Genomic DNA, 5,959 nt, shown 5'->3' with positions numbered 1-5,959 from the left:
TGTGCCCTGAGGATGTCGGAAGGATCCGACGAAAGCTTGGCCCCTATGATTGTATGCTTTTAAAAGTTTTTAAAGGTTTTTTACTAAACTTTTAATTGTCTTATACTCTCCTGGTGTTCGCATTTTTATTTTGTATTATGGATATTCCCAGGAGTCATTCGTCTGTCTTTTATGTTATTTGCAACCATATATATATATAGCCCCTAGGCCACAGGCTCTTTCTCACTTTGTTAGTTACAAGAGACAGGGGAAGAGGATGAATGCTTTTTGAACACCCTGTCGGCCCAAATATGGGGGAGAGAAGTCTTTTGCCTGTATAGCTCAATCCAGAGCCATCCACAGGCAGCAGTCGCTTAACTGCGACATCATATATATATATATATATATGTAAAAAAGGATATATGCAGTGTTATCTTCATTTTAGATATCAAAAGGGTTTTGCGGCTCCCAGTGTTTTGTTTTCGCTGGGAAACGAGTCCAAGTGGCTCTTTCAGTGTTTTGGGTTGCCTATCCCTGGTATAGTCCAACCTCCTGCTCAAGCAGGAGACCCTATACAATTTCAGACAAGTGGCTGCCCAGTCTCCTCCTGCTTCTGAAGGCAATCTGTCCCATTGATGAATTGTTCTCATTGTCAGGAAATTTCTCCTTAGTTTTAGCTTGTCTCTCTCCTTCATTAGTTTCATCCATTGTTTCTTGTCCTGCCTTCTGATGCTTTGGAGAATAGATTGATCCCCTCTTCTTTGGGGCAGCCCCTCAAATACTACTATCATGCCACTCCTACTCCTTCTTTTCACTAGACTAGCCGTACCCAGTTCCTGCAACTATTCTTCATATGTTTTAGTCTCCAGACCTTTAATCATCTTAGTTGCTCTTCTCTGCCAGTATTTCTTGATGGCAGGAGACATTTCTTCCCAAGAATCTTTCTTGTTTCCAGGATGATACCTTCTAAATGGCATGAGTGCCTTACCCCAAAACATCTTTGCACTTTGGCAACTGTAGGCAAATCAATTAATTGCTAGTGGCACTAATGAATCCTTTAGCTAATTTAATCTGGAATGCCTTTAACAGAATGCCATCTCTCCTTTTCAAAAATGCCAAACCTAATTATAAGACAACAGAGGTACTCAAAGCAGCTTAAACCACCCCCAAAGGTGAAAGCCTACACAGAGGGTTGTGAATCTTCGTGATGCCAAAAATCAGAAAGGCGAAGCCCTCCAAGTATATAGGAATCAAGTTGTTTAGAACAGTACACATTAGAATGATGCCCACAGGGCTTTAAAAAGAGGAAAACAGAATTGGTCATTAACACAATTTAAACATAAAAATTCTATTGTCTTCAATGAATTAGTCCAGTATCAAAAGTGTGAGAAGCCGAAGGCTGCTTCTAAAGCAAGCATTTCTTGAAATGAAGTTTGTATATTTATTCTGGTACCATTAATTTCATTCATTGGGATGTAGAATATGATATAACATCTTAATGATTTTGTTTCTTTTTCATGTAAAATCCAAAGTGATCTTTGTAGCGAGTCTGCTGTTTTGGTTGATCTATCTATTAACCAAGATTTGGGGGCGGGGGGAGAGAAACAAACTGGAAAGGAAGGAACTAAGTACATTGTTGTTAGAGTTTGTTTATTACTAGAACCTTACTTGTTTAAAATGCTTTTTCCTATTAGAACTTTGTTGAAAATGTTTTTTTTTGCTTCTTCAGCTGACAATTGGTCTCTTGTTTGTTTCAATAACCCAGAAAGTTTATTCAAAATCAAAGAGAGAGAGAGGCTGAGAAGCTTATCCCTTATAGACATTTATTTTATACTTACCGGTATAAGTACCGGTAAAATTTTTGTTTTCTTTCAATGAACAGAATTCTTGAGCTCTGCAAATAGCATACATTAGAGAGGATGGAGATAATACAGTATATTTTGTGATGGGGACAATTAAGACTGAGGCAATAGAGGTTAACCAAAAAAAAAAAAGATTCCAACTCCAAGATAGTCCCCATCTATTCCTTCTCTGCATGTTCATCATTTGTAAAACAAAATAAAAACATTTTATACTCAAGGGCAAATCATAATGTCATAACAAGTTTTATTCTAAATGTATTGGTGAAAAAAAAGTAAGATGTATAGACCAGTTGTTTTGAAGCCACGTACAACTTGTGTGAGAGTACAACTCGTGGAAGGGGTGTGCAGCAGCCAGCCACTAACATCCTTATGCCTCTTGGCTTCATTCTAACACTGCACTTTGCAGAAGTTGAGGGGTTATTTTTAATAGCAGAGAAACTGAACAGAAAGATTAAGAAGTCATCTCTTCATGTATAGTGTTTCCAATACAGATTGGGCCAAATAAAAACCAGTAGAGACTATACACACTATGCATTTTCCTTATATAGTTTAGTGAAGCTAGACACATCACTGATTGCATTGTCCAGTTCATCTTAAATTCATATGTCATCTTAAGGCTTCCATTTGTACAATGTTTGCAATGTATAAATAATCAATAGCTCCTCTAAGTAAGTTTTAGTAGCTCTTTTAAATACAGGAGGACAGAATCAGAAAAGAAGGAGAAAGAAAAACTGTATAAAAATAGTATTGGACATGGGAATATCACAAACTCTTTTCATATGCAGTAATTATACCTCAATGTATTTTAGGAATAGATGAATTCATATGCACTCAGTTACATCATTTCACAGCCTTTGGTTACCTTTATACAGTATGTTGTGTTAATGCATACTTAGTTTCACTGTTATGTTTTTAATAGATGTTATTTGTGTATTTATTTGTTACATCCAGTGTTATACCAACTTCTAAGACTCCTGGCAGTTTATTTTACTTATGAAAAACAAGATTAAAACAATTGGCTATTGAATATAGATGGTTATTCAGGAATCATATTACCCCCCCCCCTTCAATCTCTGAATGTCCGCTTGAACAGTATTGTACTGTCTAAATTGCCTTGCAAAAAGCTGATGAGGAGGGTTCCAGGTGTGCCTAAATGGCAAGGTGTTGTTGAGTTTGGAAGCTACAAAACCATAGACCTATTTTTGGGTGTATATTCCCTTGAGATGACTTTAGGGTTTCTTCTTTACATGAGTGCATGGTCTGGGCAGATTCAATCTACAGAACTTACCTAGGGTACTCGAGAAGCAAGCATTATCACCAAGGCATTCCTGTGATGCACCAATCAGAGTTGTGTGAAGGCACCACAGTTTCATGTGCTTTTGCAGAAAAAAATGCAAGTCCAGGAAAACTTCCAAATTGTAGATCTCCTTAGATATTCAGAGCCCTAATAAGACCTTTTGAGTTAGGATGTTCCCGGATAAACAATAATTCTCTTCTCTAGGAACTTAGTCTGAGCTTGTTTATACTTATATATACCTTAGTGTCCTGATGCTGGCTAAGACTTCTATAGTATCTCTAGTTGGACTAGGAACTTGCAGTTGAATATTGTCACTGGCCACACAATCCTTTACAGGTTTCAGAATCCATTATACAAAGAAAATATTTTTTCATGTTTATATGATGCGCTTTTATCAAAAATGCCTGACAAATGAGGTAGACCATGATTCCAAAACCCCCGTGGAACTCTGAAAGTAGGTTCCTCTTTTTGAGCTATTTCCCCTTTTTCAGTTCAACCATTTAAGAATTTGATAGAAGTTTTATAGAGGCAAGTCTTCTATTTAAATTGCATTATTTCTGTATAATGTTTCCTCCTTTACTGTACTTGCTGGGTCACTTCTTGACAAATAGTTTCTCAGTCTGTTATGTTGTTATATTTATTCCCTTCCACAATAGTAGTTCAATATATATTATCATCTTGCCTGTCAAAACAGTCTTGCATTGTTAGCCTTTCAGTTGTGCTGTCATTTTGCAGTTTCATTGGCTTCCTGCACAATTCTTGCTGCTGAATATTTAGCTTTTCAAAATACATTTTTATTTTTTTAAAAATGATTTTAAAATTAAAACCAGTAATATCACTTTTATATCACCACTGAGCCATGGTGGCGCAGTAGTTAGAATGCAGTATTGCAGGCTAACTCTGCAGGCTAGCCCACTGTCAAGAGTTTGATCCTGACTGACTCAAGGTTGACTCAGCCTTCCATCGTTCCGAGGTTGGTAAAATGAGGACCCAGATTGTTGGGGCCAATATGCTGACTCTGTAAACCACTTAGAGAGGGCTGTAAAGTATATAAGCCTAAGTGTTATTGCTATTGCTATTTATATAGAAAAATGCACTTATTGAGATTTGAATAATTTAAATGCTAAATTTAATTAGAATAGTTATGTTGCAAGTATAGAAGTAAACAATAGGATGGTAACTCTTAAATATGGAGTCATAATAGATGAGACGGCCTATAAATCTTATGAATGAATAAATGTATGTATGTATGTATGTATGTATGTATGTATGTATGTATGTATGTATGTATGTATAAATGCATGAATGGTATCATTAGTCTTGTCTCTTTATAGGACTCAGTGGAAGAAACTTGGACTCAGCTTAATTTTAAAAAAAGAGAGAGGAAATTTTGGGAATTGGTGGCCAATAGTATTTTCATACACAGCAACAAGCCTCATGCATGCATTTCAGCATAAATATTTACATTGCCCACATACTGAGCTGATGACTAAGCATACTGAGCCTCTACTGAATTAAGCATAGAGGGATCAATTGTCACAAAGCAGCTGATTTCAATCCTGGCCCTTGAAACAGCTTCTAGGAAGGATATGAAATCTCCATATATATATAAGTTGAATGATTCCTGGCTGGTTCCCATCCTGACTAAACTTTTTGAAAAATATACAAAGTGTACGTTGTACCTGTCCACTAACATACCCAATCTTCAAAGGGACAATGGCTAGGAAGCTGCCAGTGATCATCCAATCAATCTGCTAAATACTTCTTCTAAACTTTATGCTAGACATCTTAATAAATGAGAAGATTGGAAAGAAGAATTATTTATTTTGTCATCCAGAATAGGCTTTCAAAAAGGACATGGCAAAGTAGATCATTGTATCATGAAGTTCCTTATACATAAATATAATAACAAATATACAAAGCAATTCTATGTTGCCTTGATTGACCTTCCCTCTGCTTTTTTCACTAGATAGCTCTCACCTGTGGGACAAACTAGTTAAGACAGACATTGATAAATCCCTTCTGAAACTAATAATTAAACTACATACCAAACTGCAGCCAGTGTAAGAACAGACCCACAAGGATCCTTGTCAGACCCTATTTTATTGGACAGAGGAGGCAAATGGAGCCTTATTTGCTTCTTATTTTTTTCTATTAATAATATTTCTAGTGGCCATGAAGTCACAAAATTGTTTCTTCCTCTCATTAATATATGGAAAAATTCAGTGTTAGTGTATGCCATTGGCATGGCTCTTTATTTCCTATACTGAGATTGGCTTTACAAGATTATTGGCCATACTAACTGATTATTATGAAATGGAAAAATTGAGCATAAATTATAATAAAACAAAAGTCATGGCTTTGGCAGAAGTAATAAACATAGATTAAAAAATTGATGCCCAACAAATAGAGCCATGCTCCTCTTTTAAATACCTACCATACATATCAACTTTCATAAGTCCCTTACATAGAAAATACAATTACTATCTTAGCAACTGCCCTTGTTACAATGGGCATTGTTTGGAGGTTTTCCAGTTCTAAATTATTCTAAATGTTTCTAAAGATGGTGGTCCTTGTATTTAAAATATTCCAGGGCGAGGTGATCCTTCCTTATGAAAAATCTTCCTTATGAATTTATTATGGACTATTTCCATTTGGGCAATTACCTTCTCATCCCATCACCGGAACTCAGCCCAGATGATGTACAGGGCTGAGTTCTGATGTTGGGATGAGAAGGTAATAAATTCATAAGCAAGATTTTTGGCTTTTCCCAGGGTTCCCAGCTACTTATGAATGAAGATAGGGCTCTCTTCCATTGCTA

General features: G+C 36.2%; 1 protein-coding gene across 1 annotated transcript in view; it reads left to right on the top strand.

Annotated features, from left to right (window-relative positions):
- SHTN1 (shootin 1) overlaps nucleotides 1–5,959 on the top strand; it is an 85,052-nt gene that overhangs the window by 10,125 nt on the left and 68,968 nt on the right. The window lies entirely within an intron of this gene.

This window comes from Protobothrops mucrosquamatus, unplaced genomic scaffold, assembly GCF_001527695.2.
Source record: "Protobothrops mucrosquamatus isolate PMUCROS unplaced genomic scaffold, P.Mucros_1.0 scaffold326, whole genome shotgun sequence".
Lineage (NCBI taxonomy): Eukaryota > Metazoa > Chordata > Lepidosauria > Squamata > Viperidae > Protobothrops > Protobothrops mucrosquamatus.
Note: the sequence above shows the minus strand (reverse complement) of the source record. Positions and strands in the feature narration are given on the sequence as shown.